This window comes from Rhinolophus sinicus, linkage group LG06, assembly GCF_036562045.2.
Source record: "Rhinolophus sinicus isolate RSC01 linkage group LG06, ASM3656204v1, whole genome shotgun sequence".
Lineage (NCBI taxonomy): Eukaryota > Metazoa > Chordata > Mammalia > Chiroptera > Rhinolophidae > Rhinolophus > Rhinolophus sinicus.
Genome location: NC_133756.1, coordinates 59262022 through 59277726, shown reverse-complemented (window position 1 = coordinate 59277726; position 15705 = coordinate 59262022). Strand labels below are relative to the sequence as shown.

The following is a 15705-nucleotide window of genomic DNA, read 5'->3' as shown; positions in this document are numbered from 1 at the left end:
ACTTTTCTCAGGGAATCCAGTCTACACTTTTTGAAACTACCTAAAGCAGTCCTTACCTCTTCTCTCCCTCCTGCCCTTAGCACTGTTCTAGATGCTATTATAATAATGCCTTGCTCTCAAGGGAAATACAGTTTGTTGAGGGAGATGCGCGTGTTTATGTCCTTGGTTTTTGCTTTGTCCTCTCAAGTTAAAGTGAAGTATCTTTTTTTTTCCATGTGCTCTGAATCTTAGCCCACCCACCATCTTAGAAACTTCATTCTATAAATTATTTACTCATTCTCCTGTGGTTTCACTTTCTCCTATCCCATTGATGCCTTTTCACTGGTATTTAAACATGCTCTGGTCTAATCAGCCCCATGTACCCATGTACCCCTTTAACTACTGTCCTATTTTTCTTGCCTTCCCAGCCAGTCCTCAGATTCTTCATTTTCTAACATTACCCTCAAACTCATTCCCCTCCCCCCAAATTGGTTTTATTATGAAATATACATAGGTAAGATTTATGAAAACTATACAGTTTAAATAATAATAAACTTAACACCTATATGTCCACCACCCAAGAAATAGGACATCATCAAGACCTTAGAATCCTCATGTGTCCCTCTTCCAGTCATACCCTTAAAAACAGTAATTTTTATCCTAACTTCTGGGAGTCTTTCCCTTCCTTTTATTAGTATATGTGCTGCCGAAGTGAGCACCCCTTACTTTTATTAGTAAGTAAGTTTATCATTTGTTAAGTTCATCTGTAAACAATGTACTGTTTAGTTTGGCATGTTTTGGATTTTATTTATTGGACTTACATTGTTTGTGTTCTGAGATTTGCTTCTTTTCCTCAGCATTATGCTTTTAGATTTATCCATGTCGCAGTATGTAAAGTAACTCTGGCCACTTGATGCATGAGTTTGCCACAGTTTATCCATTTTGTTATTGGTAGAGTTGTGAGTTTTTCCCAATGTTTTGCTTGCATGAACACTGCTGCTATGAATATTTTGAACATGTTTTCTGGTGCACATGTGCAAGAGTTATTTTAGGATATATACCTAGGAGTTGAATTATTGAGTCACAGATGTGTGCATATTCAGACTAGTAGGTAAAGCCAATCCCTTTCCCTAAATGCATGTACCAGTCAGTGTTCACTTCCACCAGTAGTGGATTCGTGTAGTTTCAATTCTTGCTGATACCTGATATGTCTAAATTTTGCCAATCTGGTGGTGGAGACGGTTTCTCAGTGGTTTTAATTAGCATTCCCATGATTAATGATGTCGAGCATCTTTTTATGTTTGTTGGCCATTTGAATTTTCCTTTTTTTGTGAAATGGCTTTTAAAAAAACATATTTTTCTGTTGGATTTCTTGTCTTTTAATTATTTATTTATGGGAATACATTGTATGTATTCTAGATACTAATCCTTACTTGTTACACATGTTGCAAATATCAGTTGTATCTTATCTTTTCACTTTGTTTAGTGGTATCTTAGGATGAAGATAAATTCTGGTTTAAAATTTATCAGTCTTTCCCTTTGGGTCTGTGCTCTTAATTGCTTAAGAAATCTTTCCTTACCCTGAAGTGATTAAGATATTCTCTGTCGTGTCCAGCGCAACACAGGCTGTGGGGAGGCGAGAAGAGGTGGCTTTGGGTTAAGCTTTAAGAAAGAAGCAGAGACTCAATGCGGTTAAATCTCAGAGGGCCAAGAAGGGTCTTGCAGCCTCGAAAGACTGGAGCCCCGAATCTGACTGACTGATGGCTTTTATGTATCACATACAAGGAAGCAGCATTGTTTTAGACACAGAGTCTGTGAAACTCATGCACTACGTCAGAAAATTACCTCAAACTGAAATTATTTGTCCCTAAACAGCCAAAGCATATAGTCCTATGATGACTAAGGTGCGGTATGCACCTCCCTGGGGGGGCTAAGTCTCTGGTGGTGAAACAATTCCATGAGCTGAGCAGAAAGAGCTTGATCTTATCGTTCTAAAGATCTCTCTCACAATTAGGTGAGAGGGAGCAGCAAGAGGCAGCAGCAGCTTTTCTCAAGCATGGGGGAAGTGGAGGCAAGGCTCTTTCCCAGATCTCATAAGGCAGCTCATTGGGGGTCTCTATGGGGTTCCGTCTGGCTTGAGTTGTTCCCCCCGGGGGGAATCTTACTCGTCATTGACTGCAAACCCTTCTTTTGAAGACCAAACAGAGAGACACAAGGTGTAACAAGCTCAGTCCCAGAGAAGCACAGTCCCACAGACTCTTCTTTCCTTAAGGAAAGGTGCGGGGTGGGGGGGGGGGGGGCGACAAACGGCTAGGCTGTTGTGTGACTACAATTCTCTAATATTTTCTTCTAAAAGCATTACAGTTTTTACTTCTTACATTTAGATTTATAATCCATCTCGAGTTTTTTTTCTTCTTTTTTTGTACGGTACCAGGGAAGGCTCCTAATTTATTTTACATTTCAAAAAAAATTGTGTTTTTTATTCCAAGTAGACAGCACATTTTTCCAATATAGTTTATTGTTTTATTTCTGTTTTTAAAAAATTGATCATTTCTTTTGATATATGTATTACCCACTGTCATATGTTGATGCTTGAGTGTCTAAGTCTGTCTCTGGGCTCTATTTAGTTTTATTGATCTAGTTCTTTATTGTGGTACTTATTCTGCACAGTCATAATGAGTACAGATTTGTATTAAGTCTAGATACTTGAAGGTACAGATCAGGAGTCCATTTAGAACAGAGTTGCAGTAGTCCAGGTACTGATGGCCTCATCTCAGGTGGTGGCATGCAGAGTTGGAAGGAAGGACTTGATTTGAGAAGGAAGATTTTTTTTTTTCAATTAAAAAATTAAAAAAAATTTAAATTTAAAATTAAAGTTTAGTGGGGTAACAGTGGTTAGTAAAGTTACATAGATTTCAGGTGTGCAATTCTGTAATACATCATCTGTGTATCACATTGTGTGTTCACCACCCAGAGTCAGTTCTCCTTCCATCACCATATAGTTGATCCCTCATCTACACTTTTAACATTGTTGAATATGACTCCAAGATCTCTGACAATAATGAAATAGGAAATTCCAGAAAGGGAGTTCAGTTAGAGAGAACACATGTTTTAGTTTTGAATTTGCTGTATTTGAAGTCACAGCTAAATATTGTAATAAAATAATGCCTAATATTTGATCCTTATCAGTTGTCTTCTCTGTTGCAGGCACTGTTCAAAGTGCCTTACACCACTTGGATGTTATCTAGCTTAATCCTTGCAGTCTATCAAACTGTCGGTTTCATTTCTAGTGGACACATGAAGCATCATCTGTTTGACAGATGAAGTTTTCCAAGTCTGTTCAGTTCATAAATCGTGGAGGTGGGATTTTAACCTAGGCAGTCTGACTAGAATTTGTATGTTTAACCATTTTATTGCTATGTTTCCCAGATAAAGATGGCAGATAAGCAGTTGTAGAATTGAGGCAGATATCAAAGAGACAAACCTTTGTGATACAGATTTTATATTGTTTGCATAGAAGTGATAGTTGAACGTGATGGCATCCTCAATGTAGAAATTATAGAAGGAGCATGGTGGGAGGCAGCGGAGGGTGGTGGAGATGTGGGATGGAACAGGGGAGTTAGGGTCATGTTTGGGAGCAAGAGAAGGAAGAAGTAAACAATGAGCAGAGAAGAGGTTTATCAGATGCTGCTCATTTTCAAAGAATGCTTTTTATTTTACGAGAAGTCTGTTGTGTTCTTAGATTATCGATTTTTTTCCCTAAGGGAAAGGAAAATATGACATAAAAGTGTTTTTTGTGCTACTGATGCCCCCTAAGTACAGATCCCAGAGAATTTAGTTTCTGTGATTATCAGTCTTACAGTCTAATTAATGGCACTATTTCTAGACAGTTTCTAAAAGTTTAAAGCCTCAAATATAACTTGTGTCAGTGGTTTTTGTTTTTCATATATATAAACTGTTGTGAATGTGGATCAGAATAATGTTGCTGGGTTTGATTGATTAAGTAAGGAAACCGTGTAAGAAAAGTTTGTCATTGCAACACTACAGAGCCTACTGGAGGCAAGCACAGGTTCCTTTAATGCAATATTCTGCTTGATGGAAAGAAAATTTGAAAACAATGTTATAGGTGATTAAATATTTTTCAAAATGGCTTTGAAGGCTTTTGGTAGTTGCGACTAGTTCTTGTTAACACCTAAGCTAACATTTGAATTGTTTCCAGAATATATATCACCCTGCAAAAAGCACAATGACAACATTGAGAAAACAAAATCAAGTGACATTGATACATTAAAAGACTTCAGTGATAGATGACCTACTCTTGTCAAGCATTTTGCTTTATTTAGATGCTTTCTCCCTTGTCATCGCCATCTTCGCACTAAGGAAAACAAAGACGACTAGTTCATAAACTTACTGTACCTTAAGGCACGCTGCCCACTTGTCCTCTCTTATCCTCTAGCTCCATCCTTTCAGCCTCCTCTCTTGCATGACTTTTTCTTTTTTTTCGTGATAGTGAGGCAACATTTAAATTCAGGGAGAGTCTAATAGGGTGTTTCCTCTCTCCTTGTTTTGTTGTACCCAACCCCTTATGCTCAAATCGAAAGATTTACGAGTATGGGCTGGGACCTACTCTTTCTAGTCTGGGGACCCTCTACAATAATGATTGCTTCACTTTTCCACTTATCCCTGGGTGTCATCACTTCTGGTCATTGGCTCGTTTTTCCCTTTAAATGTATTCTTGGTATTGAACAGTTGTGTGTCTTTAATTCCTTACCACCTCATTTTATCTCTCTTGAGCCACTAGGCAGGAGACCATGTTGTTTTAACAGGAGTAAAGAAGGATAACTCTGAGGGATTTATTGTCTTTCGTGGGATTAATACAACCTCCTTGGTTAAGAGCCATGACTTGTGAATTCCTGACAAGACAACCACGGATTTTTGTTGTTGTTGTTTGGCATTTCTCCTGGTGCTGGTCAAGTGTTAGTTTTGCAGCTTCACAGTGTAAACAATATCGGAAGGAGTATTATTTAACACTGGTGAATGAGAATATTGGCTGAAAATTATTTGGAAATCTTTGTTTTTATAAACTAGTCCTGATAACAAATCATTTCATCTTTAAATAATTTCTTAATTAAGTCAAGTTAACCAATATGAAAACATGTCTATATTAATCTGTAGGCTGTACTGTTCAGTACTACACTGGCTTTCTACTAGTTGATCTAATTACTAAAGTTTTACAGTGTTTGTATTATTGATGTTCCAATTGATAAAAGTGTAGGAGTTATAAAGAACAAAAATGGAGTTAAGAATAATTTTTTTTGGCTGCCTCTTGAACTTTGAAGTCTCAATGCTGTTGCCTTTACTAATTTTGAAAAAATTGCTAATGAGCTCCATGATTTGTGATGGCAGCCTATTGGATGTGTCTCTTTCCTCTTGAGCATTTGCCAGTTGCCCCGTCCGTGTCTTATACATTATACCAATTTGATTTAGACATATGGCCTTTTACTTGCGGGGTTCTTGAGCAAACAAAGATGTTTTTGAAAGAGATCAAAAGTTTCAAAAAAACAAAATTTGCTCTTAATGAGAGTATCAAATAAGAAAACTCCTTAGTTAATGCTTTATAGAAATGTGGGATCTTTTCCATGCCACCTAAAGAAGGTCATTCAGAGGCTGGGGAAAATAAACACATCTTGTGTGTTCTGTATAAATGACAGAAAGAATAGCCAGCTTGCTTTGATCATAGACTGTCAACCTCTGTTTGACCTTGTGCATTATTAACCCAAATGGGCACTGTGGTTTAGCCCTACTGATAGTAGAGAGACAAGAGTCAGTAGTTCTTTGAACCACCTTTGCCTGTAGAAATAAATAGTAATGTTGAAGGAATGGTTTAGATATCTGACTTGAAATTACTTGAAAGAATAATTGGAAATATAAGGAGAAATGGACAAAGAAGAAAAGTGTGTGTTGAGACAGAGAATACCTACTTTGTATAATAACTTATATCGGAAAGCTCCTTATATAGCATTCTGTTGATTAAACAGATCATTGGATGGCCATTCCTATTGAGAAAACACTTTTTTGCTTTATGTAGATTTAACTTTGAATTCTTCATTGTAAATTGAAGTTGGGGGAGGTACCAGAATATTATTTCAACTTGAATTTGTAAAATGAATTTCCTTCAAAAAAGCTTGACTTATTAAGAACAGAGAAGTGCTTTTCCTCTCAGTTATTACTTATCCAGCTTAAAAGACAATTAAAAAAAAACTTGACTGGTTCTATTTTTAACTGGATTTGTTAGTAATCAAGTTATCTTTTTCTTTTCTCAATTAAGCAAAAATTAGCATTGGAAGATAAAACACCAATGTTCAGTTTGGCCTTTTGCAAGAAACAGGTTAAGTAACACAAATTGTTTTGTTAAGCTTATGTTTTAATACTGTGGGTTGTGGATTTCTCTTTAAACTTAGATATTTTAATTTTGGCTTTTCTAGCTGTATGAAATGGCTTTAGTTCAATATCAGTTTTACGTTATTGCTTAAAATGTCATTAGCAAGTATAGTGAATCACTATGTGCTTTTCCAGTCATAATTTCATTGTTTCAGCTATTCTTGCCTACCAGAAAGTTTCCCTTTGTTTAACTTAATATGTATTATTGATTAGGTATTGTCTAATGTGATTGTTTTTCTTTAAACAGTGCTATACTTTAATGAGTTTACACTTCCTCCTGCTGTTTCCCATTGTTTGGATACTATTAATATCTGTATGCTGATTACTTCCAAATCTGTTTCTGACCCTAATCTCTCCTTTTAAGATCCAAACTTGTGTATCCCAGTGCTTCCTGGACCTCTCCATTTAGACCACCCTTTGACACTTCATCATGTCAGAACTTCTTAACTACCTCACCTTTTCCCCAGCTCGTGTTTCCATTCCTAGTGCCCATCTTGTTTGGTTGCATAGTCATGTACTAGAGAGGGAGTTTCCCTTGATTCCCTGTTTCTCCCCCCTTCTTTCCACATCCTCAGGGTACTTCTAAAATATCTTTCCTTCCTCCCCTTGACCCTTTCTCCTCTTTCCTTTTGCTCAATGTTATTAGTGTTTTACTGTTTACACGGTAATAAAACGTTCGCCTTGGAACCTGCAGTGAACCACTGTGTTCTCATGTTTTATCAGATTGCCACAAACTAGACACGTATCTTCTGAATGTAATGCTTTCTCTCTGTCCCTGTTGCTAATGTCTTAGTCATGGTCCTCATTATCTCTTGCTCATAATATTGCAGTAGACTTTTAGCTCGTTCTCAGCTTCTTTTCTGCTCAAGTTCATGCTTTCCTCTCTCCTTCACACTCTGTAATGCTTCCTTCTCAGCTACAGGATACAGATGTAATTTCATCGTGTAACAAGGTCTTTTAAAAATTTTGTTCCTTGTCTACCTCTCTGACCTCTTTTTTTTTTGCTACTGCTCCATAGAGGAGTAATCATATATATTCCTTTTCTCCTAATATATATGACTTTTCAAACACATAATGTGTTTGCACTTATTTTTCCTTTTCTCTGGACTGTGCTCTCCCTTTCCCCCAAATGCATGCATATGTGCATGAGCACGTGCACACATGCCCTCTCTCTCACACACACACACATCCCATGTAATCCTGCCTAGCAACCTGTCCATCTTTTGGAACTCCTATCAAAGGTTATCTCCTTTCTAACTCCCACCTTTTACACCAAGGTCCACAAAGGTAATCACCCTCTGTTCTGTGTTCGTCTTTATCCCAAACAAACATCTCTTGTTGCATATTACATTTTATTATTTGTTTACATATTTGGCTCTCTACTAGATTGTGAAGCTTGAGGTCGGGTTATTGACCTCAGGAAAATCCTTTTTTATGGAGTCTTTGATCCTCTGACTATCCCATGTAATGATTTTCCTTTTCTTGGGAAACAGATACCGTTAATAGAGTAAGACTACTTGTCAGCTGTTCGAGGCATGCTCCCCCAAGGTCTGTGTGAATTCCTTGTCAGAAACAGTCTGTATTTGCACACAGGGGAAAGAGCATTTTTTTTCAAATATTGTATTAAAGGACCCTCTTTTTTAGAAATCATGCTTTTTTGCTTTTTATGTTTTGCTTATGGATGAGGAAGAAACCTGCCCCTTGTTGTCCTAAATGAGGCAGGAAACTTCTCTTTGTTGCTAGTGGTTGACAGTTTCTTTCCAGAGGGAAGTAGAAAAGGTGTAAGAACTCTGTCCGTCTTGGAGGGGTCCCTTGGTCATGTTGGCAGAAGCTCAGCTGTGATTGGCCGGATCCTGTATTTCCTGGCAAACTGAGTGAGCTGAGCCAGTGTCAGGACCTTAGGCATTAGATTAATTGAAGAATCTCACCTTGAGTCAGAGGGCAGGAAAGGTGTAGCTAAAAACCTGGTAGTGTTTAGCTTTGAGTTTGACACACAATTGTAATTACTTAGTACATGTTCGTATAATTATATTGAACCGATATCCTACCCTTTTTGGGGAAGAAAATTTAGCATCATTCTGCTGTCAGTATATCAGCAAGTCATTGTTAATATATTATTTTTTGTTAGGTATATTATAAACTATATATTAATATCATAGTACTTGTCTTACACTTGAGTATTAAATTGTCCAGTTTTGATGAATGAACAAAAAACATCAGATATACCCCCAAAGTGGGAGAGAAATCAATATGGCAGTTGTGGGGAAGAAGTAGAAGTGTCAGAAAGGTTAACTTGATAAAGAATCTCCGTGAGAGGAGTTTACCAGTCAGGTCTATGTGGGCACTGATACAGTCTTGCTTGATGACTGAGGGATCCTTGGTCTTTCGCACAATGCCTGGTAAACAGTTGACACTGAGTTATTCATTAGATTGAAGGCTGATTTGATGAAGACCAAGTTTCTCTGGTGAAGTTGCTACATATGTGTTAGGTTTTCTTATCGTCTGCCATATGTGAATTCATATTATTCAAGTCTGAAGTCATGGTTCTGTTTAGTCTACTTTCTGTTGTTGCTAGGAGTTTGTATTGTTTTTTTCTCCGTCAGCTAGTCTGGGGTTAATAACGGTATTGGAGTGACATGCTTTCTGGAAACATAAATGAAGAGCTCTGTGTTGATTCCTAAAGTGAGGGGTGAGAGTTATATATCATTCAGAGCAGATTTTGACCAGTTTCCTGTTACAGGCTTTAGTTGCTTGTCCCCTAACCATGGAAAAGCATGGAGATGGATGGGACTGCAGGGAAATTATTATGTGATATATCCCAGTGAGAAATTTGATTGGAAATAAAGGAGAAAGTATATTTTACGGTTGAATTCCTGGTTGACTTTAAGAAAAAAAAAAGAAAGAATAGATAAATTTGTAGTTGAAAGATTTCTTAATTTGCAAATCAGGAACAGAAAAAGCAGTTCAGATGGTAGTAAGCCATTTTAAAATGCAAAACTGTGTTTTGTAGTTATCTGAAATCTTTTTGGAGAATAGTATTTTGCATATTTCATGATTACTGTTACATCAACGGTTGCTTTGTTTTTGCCATTTTAAGCAAGAGAGTAAGTGAAAGAGGTCAGTGTATTATGTACTGGCAACAGCTGGCTGATAGCATTGAATACTTACGTAATTAAATATATGTGTTGGCTGTTGTCCTAACAACTCTGTAGGTGGAGGCCCCAGAAAGCATGCAGAAACTTGCTTTAGCAGGATTAAAGAAGAAATCAACATGATCTAAGCCTGTGCTTCCAGCCAAGAGTGATTTCCTATTGTTTTGTTTTGAAAGACATTCTACTTATTCTTAGTGTGTGTGTTTATACAACAGAGAAAAAAAGACGCTTGTGTTTTTTCTCCCCTTGCTCTGTGCGGTGAGTGTGAAAAACATAATGCTTCTTAATTTTTAGTCAGTAGTGTTGCTTAATAACTGATAACAAATGAAGGAAAAAAATGCATGACCTTTAAACTTAACATAGGACATGATACTAAAATATTAACTGTTTCCATACTTATGGTGGCTCTTAGCTTGCGGTGCCCTCTGGGCCATATTTAAAAAGTTACTTCAATTTGAGATTACACTAAGGCTTGGTTGTCTATGAATCATACAAAATTGGGATGGGTGGCATGGAAGGATAAATAAAATCCACAGGTAAAACGGACCTGTAGTTTTAGCTAGTGGTCTTATCTGTGGATGCAAATCCTACTCAAAGTATCGTGTGTTTACTTCCATTACTGTTTTTATAGTTTAAGGGCTGAGGCCTCTGAGTACAGGCATTGATGCCTGGATGGTACCTTTGTGGGAATTTGAAAAAGGTGCTAATCCTTATGGACACAATCCTGCATGGCTGTGTGTGGCTGCCCCATGTAAATAACACTGCATTTTGATCGTCTCTGTCGGTACTTTCAGAATTCCTTAGGCACAGCCGCCATGTCTTTTATCTGTATCCCAGTACCTGGTACAGTGGTTGACAATGATAGTTGAACAAATGAAGTAACTGACTCATCTGTTTGCTTTCTCTGTAGGTTCTCCCCATCCCTTCCATCCCCGACCTCCATCAGAACTTCTTTTGTAGCTTTTCATAGAACTTTCCCCATCTCTGTTTCCTATTAGATTGCATTACTTAGAAATTAAGGTCAGAGAAAACCCAAAAAGTGGAGGCTCAAGTAAGATAGGGAATTTATTTTTCTTTATATAATGCAAAGTACATAGTTAGGAAGTTGCTAGTTTTGATTTACCATTTCAGGGATCTGAGGGCTAACTCGCTGCAGTTTTATTCATCTTTCCATTATGGTATAAAATGGTTGCTACTGTCCAGCCATCATATGTACTTTCCAAAAAAAGAGGACGTACCAATGGGGACAGGCCAATAGAGCTTATCCCATCTTTAAAGCAGGAAGTCTCACTCAAAACCCTGTGTTTATATCTCATTGGCTGGAACCATGTCACACAACTACCTCTGTTTGTAAGGGACACTAGGAAATCTAGTGTATTTTCATTTGTTTTAGACAGGGCACGTTGTTGCTTCCAACTGAATTGGAGTTGTATTAATACGGAAGAAAGGGAGAATGTTCACTGGGGGCTAAAGATGTCTCTGCTGCAAGTTGTAATCTTTGGGGCAAGATACTTATTTTATTGATCTTTCTGCTCTCTCAGAACCAGTGTATTAGATGAGGTCCTCAACATACTTGTGAACAAATGACCCTTCTTTCTCCTGTTTATTCAGAATGTTTAAGAAACAGCATAGTTGACATTTGAGAGCTTTCTTTGTTTTTGGTTACCCTGAGCTGTCTCTGATGAAGTGCATAATAACAAAATACACAGGAGAAGCTTATGGCTTATATTTTGCACACACAAATAATAAAAATGATAAAAAAGAATACAGAAGGTACTTGAGTAATATTTTTTATGATGTTGATGAGAAGAAAAATAATTGCTTTCTGGCTGGGGCCACTGTCTGTGTCGAGTTTGAGTTCTCCCCATGTCTGCCTGGGTTTTCCTTCCATATCCCAAATTTGTGCATGTGAGGTGAACTGGTGTATCTGAGTGAGGTGAGTGTATGTGAGTGGCTCTGTGATGGAAGGGCGTCCTGTCCAGGGTGGGCCCTGCCTTGCCCCTGAGCTGCCAGGATAGGTTCTGGCCGCCCTGGACCAGGAACTGGAATCTGGGGTAGAAAATCCTTATCTGACTTGTTTTTGTTAATCTTTCTTTGATGTATGTAGAGCTCACATTTACTTCCGTGTTTAGTATTAGAACTGTTTGGGTCTTTGTTTAGAAGTTTGGTGATGACCAGAAATATTTGGTAGGGATTTCACTCTTGTTTCTATCAATTAGCCTGGGGTAAAATTGTTACGTATCATTTGGCTTAAATTCGTGGATTCCAAGGACCTATCCAAGACGATAAGTGAGGACTTACTGTGATAGGGATTTTCACATGCTTACTTTCCACTCTTAAGATGTGCAATGATCATATTTGAAATGGAATCTATAAGGGAAGTATGTATCTTACTGTTTCTGATATATTTTGTCATAAAACAATTGTAAACTTGGTTTAGAAACTAGAAATTTTAAAAGAATTTAGACAAAAAACAAAAGGAGAGTTTAAAATAGACAATTATGGAAGGTCTTAAATTGCAAGACGGGGTGAGACAAGTTCCTTCCATAATTAGATGTTAGAAAACAGTATTTTATATAATTCTAAAAAGTTTGTTTCAGCTGAGGACAATGCTTCTTTTCACAAGGATGGAAATTTCGTTTTACATTTAACTTGAAAAAAATAAAGAATTAGATGTAACCAGCAAAAATCTAACCAATGAGAAGAGTCCTATAAAACTTGGCTGTAGATTTTTATAGGTTGGCATCAGTGGATATTATTCGAGGAAAGTTAAGGATATCAAATTCTCATTCTAGAATGTGCTTGAACATTCTGTAACTGTGATTTTGTGTCTCTGCAGAGACACACTACTGAACCTTTGTCATGAACTCCCCAGACATATTTATGTTCCAATGGGGAGAGAGAGAGGGAGAGCGAGAGAGAGAGAGAGAGAGAGAGAGAGAGAGAGAGAGAATACATGATCTGCCTTTCTCAGTGTAAAAGAAACTGACAGAATCATATGATAGAAACTATTTTGGGAAAAAATACAAATTAAGGTGTATATCAAAGATCTCTTATGCAATAAATTTTAGAAATCAACAGCTTATCCTTTGTGCCAGCCAATGATGTGCTTTCTAGCTCATAAATTTCTATTATAAGAGGGATCAGATAAGCAAGTTTATTGCAAAACTAAAACATTTAATTTGATGCTTTCCTTAAAAGTCTGGATATTTTATGATAGTTACTGAAGGGAAGGACTTGTTTTTCTTTAAATGAGAAAATTCTTTGAGTCAACTTTTTAAAATAGGATTTTGGTCATCCACAGTTGAAATGTTGATTAATTTATTGTTTTGATGTTTTTACTACCGTATATTAATAAGTAACAAAGGTTTTGGTGTTCTTGATCATTTAGATTAAACAATGGTAATTTGAAAAACACACGAAAAGCAAATTGGTGGATATTATGTTGAGCAAATCCTGGGCACATGTTTCAGATCCCTTCATTGTCCCCCTGGCTAAGTAACTTGGGGCAACTGTGAGAGCCTTGGAACTGGGGGTTAGAGAACATAAATACAGCTGAGCTCCTGGGTCTTGGGACTAAGGTGCTCTCCGTAGTTGGGACTAGAAAAGGGGCCTCATCTGTCGTCCTAGCGGGGATGAGAGGAAGGTCAGAGACCTCGGTTTGGGTGGGTCTTCCTCTCTGCAGTGTTTCTGAACCTTAGCAGACCCAGTGCTCCTTTTGCATAACAATGTTTTGCAATGTGCCCCTTATGTTCTGAAGTGAGATTCATGAATAATATAATCTACCTACACACATAATTACAAATTACACAGTGCTCTGAATATAACTACTATAAAGGAAAATAAACAAAAACATTAAGAATGTAATATATATTTCAAAATATAAACAGTCAGGCACAAATGCACTAGAAGACCTGATGAAATAGCCTATATGTAGCATTGCATTGAATGTGGAGTAATGAATGCGGTCTGATATGTGTGTAGTCTTAACAACCTAAGTACCAGGAATGACATTGCCCTACTCTTGTGCCTTTCCAGAATGGATGACAATTCTTGGTATAATTCCTTTTTTTTTCTTGGTACAATTCTTGATGAAACAAAGTATACTTTTCCCTCCATTTTCACAGAAGTTGGATTCCTGAAAGTGACTAAGAAATACATTGTGTTTATATGTAAAATAGAGTTAGCTTCTAGGAGCAGATATTGTAAATATGTTCTTTACATGCATGAATGTTCAATGGGACATTCAGAACTCACACAGGACATGTGGAATTCTTTGTACAGGATAGACCTATGCTTTAGAAGACATCTAGTAATTCTGACTTCTGGCCCCCCAAACCAGGAAGGTTTGACAGATTTAACCACCTAATGATTAAAATTTCTATATGACTTAAAGCACCCAAAACAAGATTTAAAACAAATCTAGAGATTCAAAAAAATATATAATTTATATATGTATATATACATGAGATATATATAAGTATGGATATATATATATACACACAAATGTATGTACACGTATGTGTGTGTGTGTGTGTGTGTGTGTGTGCGTGTATGTATATATGAATAATGTCAAAGAGTGTCTTAAATGAGACCGTCTTAACTGAAAAATTTCCAAAGGGTATGAACAGGCAATTTATGGAAGAGAAAATACAAGTGGCAAATAAACACGAAAGATTTTCGTTCTTATCAGTGATCAGAGAAATACAAATTAAAATGACATACTGTTTTGTCTTGAGTAGATTGGAGAGTAGATCCAGTGCTCCCTAAGGCTGTGGGAAAATTTTTACTCTGATACATTGCTGGTAGGAGTTTGAATTACTATAATCTTCTAGGAAAGGAATTTATTGATAGTTATAAAAATTAAAAATATGTGTATACCTTGATTTAGTAATTCTGTTTTATGATTGTCTCCTAGAGATACTAAAATACTTGTCTGGAAAGATAGGATATAAAGTCAATTATTGCATCATTGTTTATAACAGCAAAAAGTGTTAAATCTTAATCCTCCTTTCCCCTCCCTCCCTCCCTCCTTCTTTCCCTCCCTTTTTTTCTCTCTTCATACTCTTTCTTTTTCCCTCCCTTTCTTCCTTCAACTATACCAGGGGTGCAAAAAAAATGTACAGAAGTAGACACTTAGGTCAACCTTTCTCAAGCAGTAGTTCGCCGTAATCAGAAGTGTCTGGACGCTGATGGTAACCACTTTGAGCACCTCTTGTAATTGCAGAAGTCAAACGTGACTTGTATTCATCTTTTGTTATTGGTGTATACTGAGTATTACAATTTTAATAGTTTTCTCCTTTCTTAATATGTGTATACATTTTTTTGGCACCCTCTGTATATCCTGGAATAATTTCATACAGGTGTATCTAAAGCTTCCTCAATTCTTTTTTTCTTTTTTGTGGATTCATAGAATACTTCTTTGTGCTCTTATTTATTTAAGGATTCATAGTGTTGTATTTTATATGTATGACATTTTATTTAACCACTGACGTATTGATAGATATTTAGGTTTTTTCCTAATAGTTGGCTATTATAAATATTATTTACAAATGTTTTGACTGGAATGTTATAGAGTATTACAAACTTTAAACTTGCATCCTGAAATAATATCATATCTACTTACTGAAAAGCTGTAAAAATAATGCAAATTATTTCCACAGACCTTTCACCTAGCTTCCTCTCATGTTCATATTATATTTTACATTACCATAATGCAATTATCGAAACAGGAAATTAATATTGATCCAATACTATTAACTATTATACAGATCTTTTTCAAATTTTGTCTCTTTTCTGGTCCGGGATCCAATTTAGGATTCTGCATTGTATTTGGTTGTCATGTCACAACCTCTTCCAGTCTGGGACAGTTCCTCAGTCTGTCTTTGTCTTTTATGACATTGACACTTTTGAAGGGTGGTCAGTTCTGTTGTAGAGTATTGCCTAATTTGAGTATTTCTGTGATATGCCTTCTAGATTAGATTCAAATGTCATGCATTTTATCAGGAATCTGTATAGGAGTGATATATGTCCTTCTCAGTGTGTCACAACCAGGAGAGTCAGGGTGTTACATCTCGTTAGTTAACTTTAACATGTAGTAACTAAGTGTTACATTTACGTAAGGTGGTGGCTT

The 15705-nt window shown here is 36.7% G+C and overlaps 1 protein-coding gene and 1 long non-coding RNA gene across 5 annotated transcripts in view; one reads left to right on the top strand and one right to left on the bottom strand.

Moving 5' to 3' along the window:
- The window catches only part of CDKAL1 (CDKAL1 threonylcarbamoyladenosine tRNA methylthiotransferase), a 615432-nt gene that overhangs the window by 110852 nt on the left and 488875 nt on the right, over positions 1 to 15705 (top strand). The window lies entirely within an intron of this gene.
- The window catches only part of LOC141572138 (uncharacterized), a 97610-nt gene that overhangs the window by 71818 nt on the left and 10087 nt on the right, over positions 1 to 15705 (bottom strand). The gene's annotated exons all lie outside the window — the stretch shown is intronic.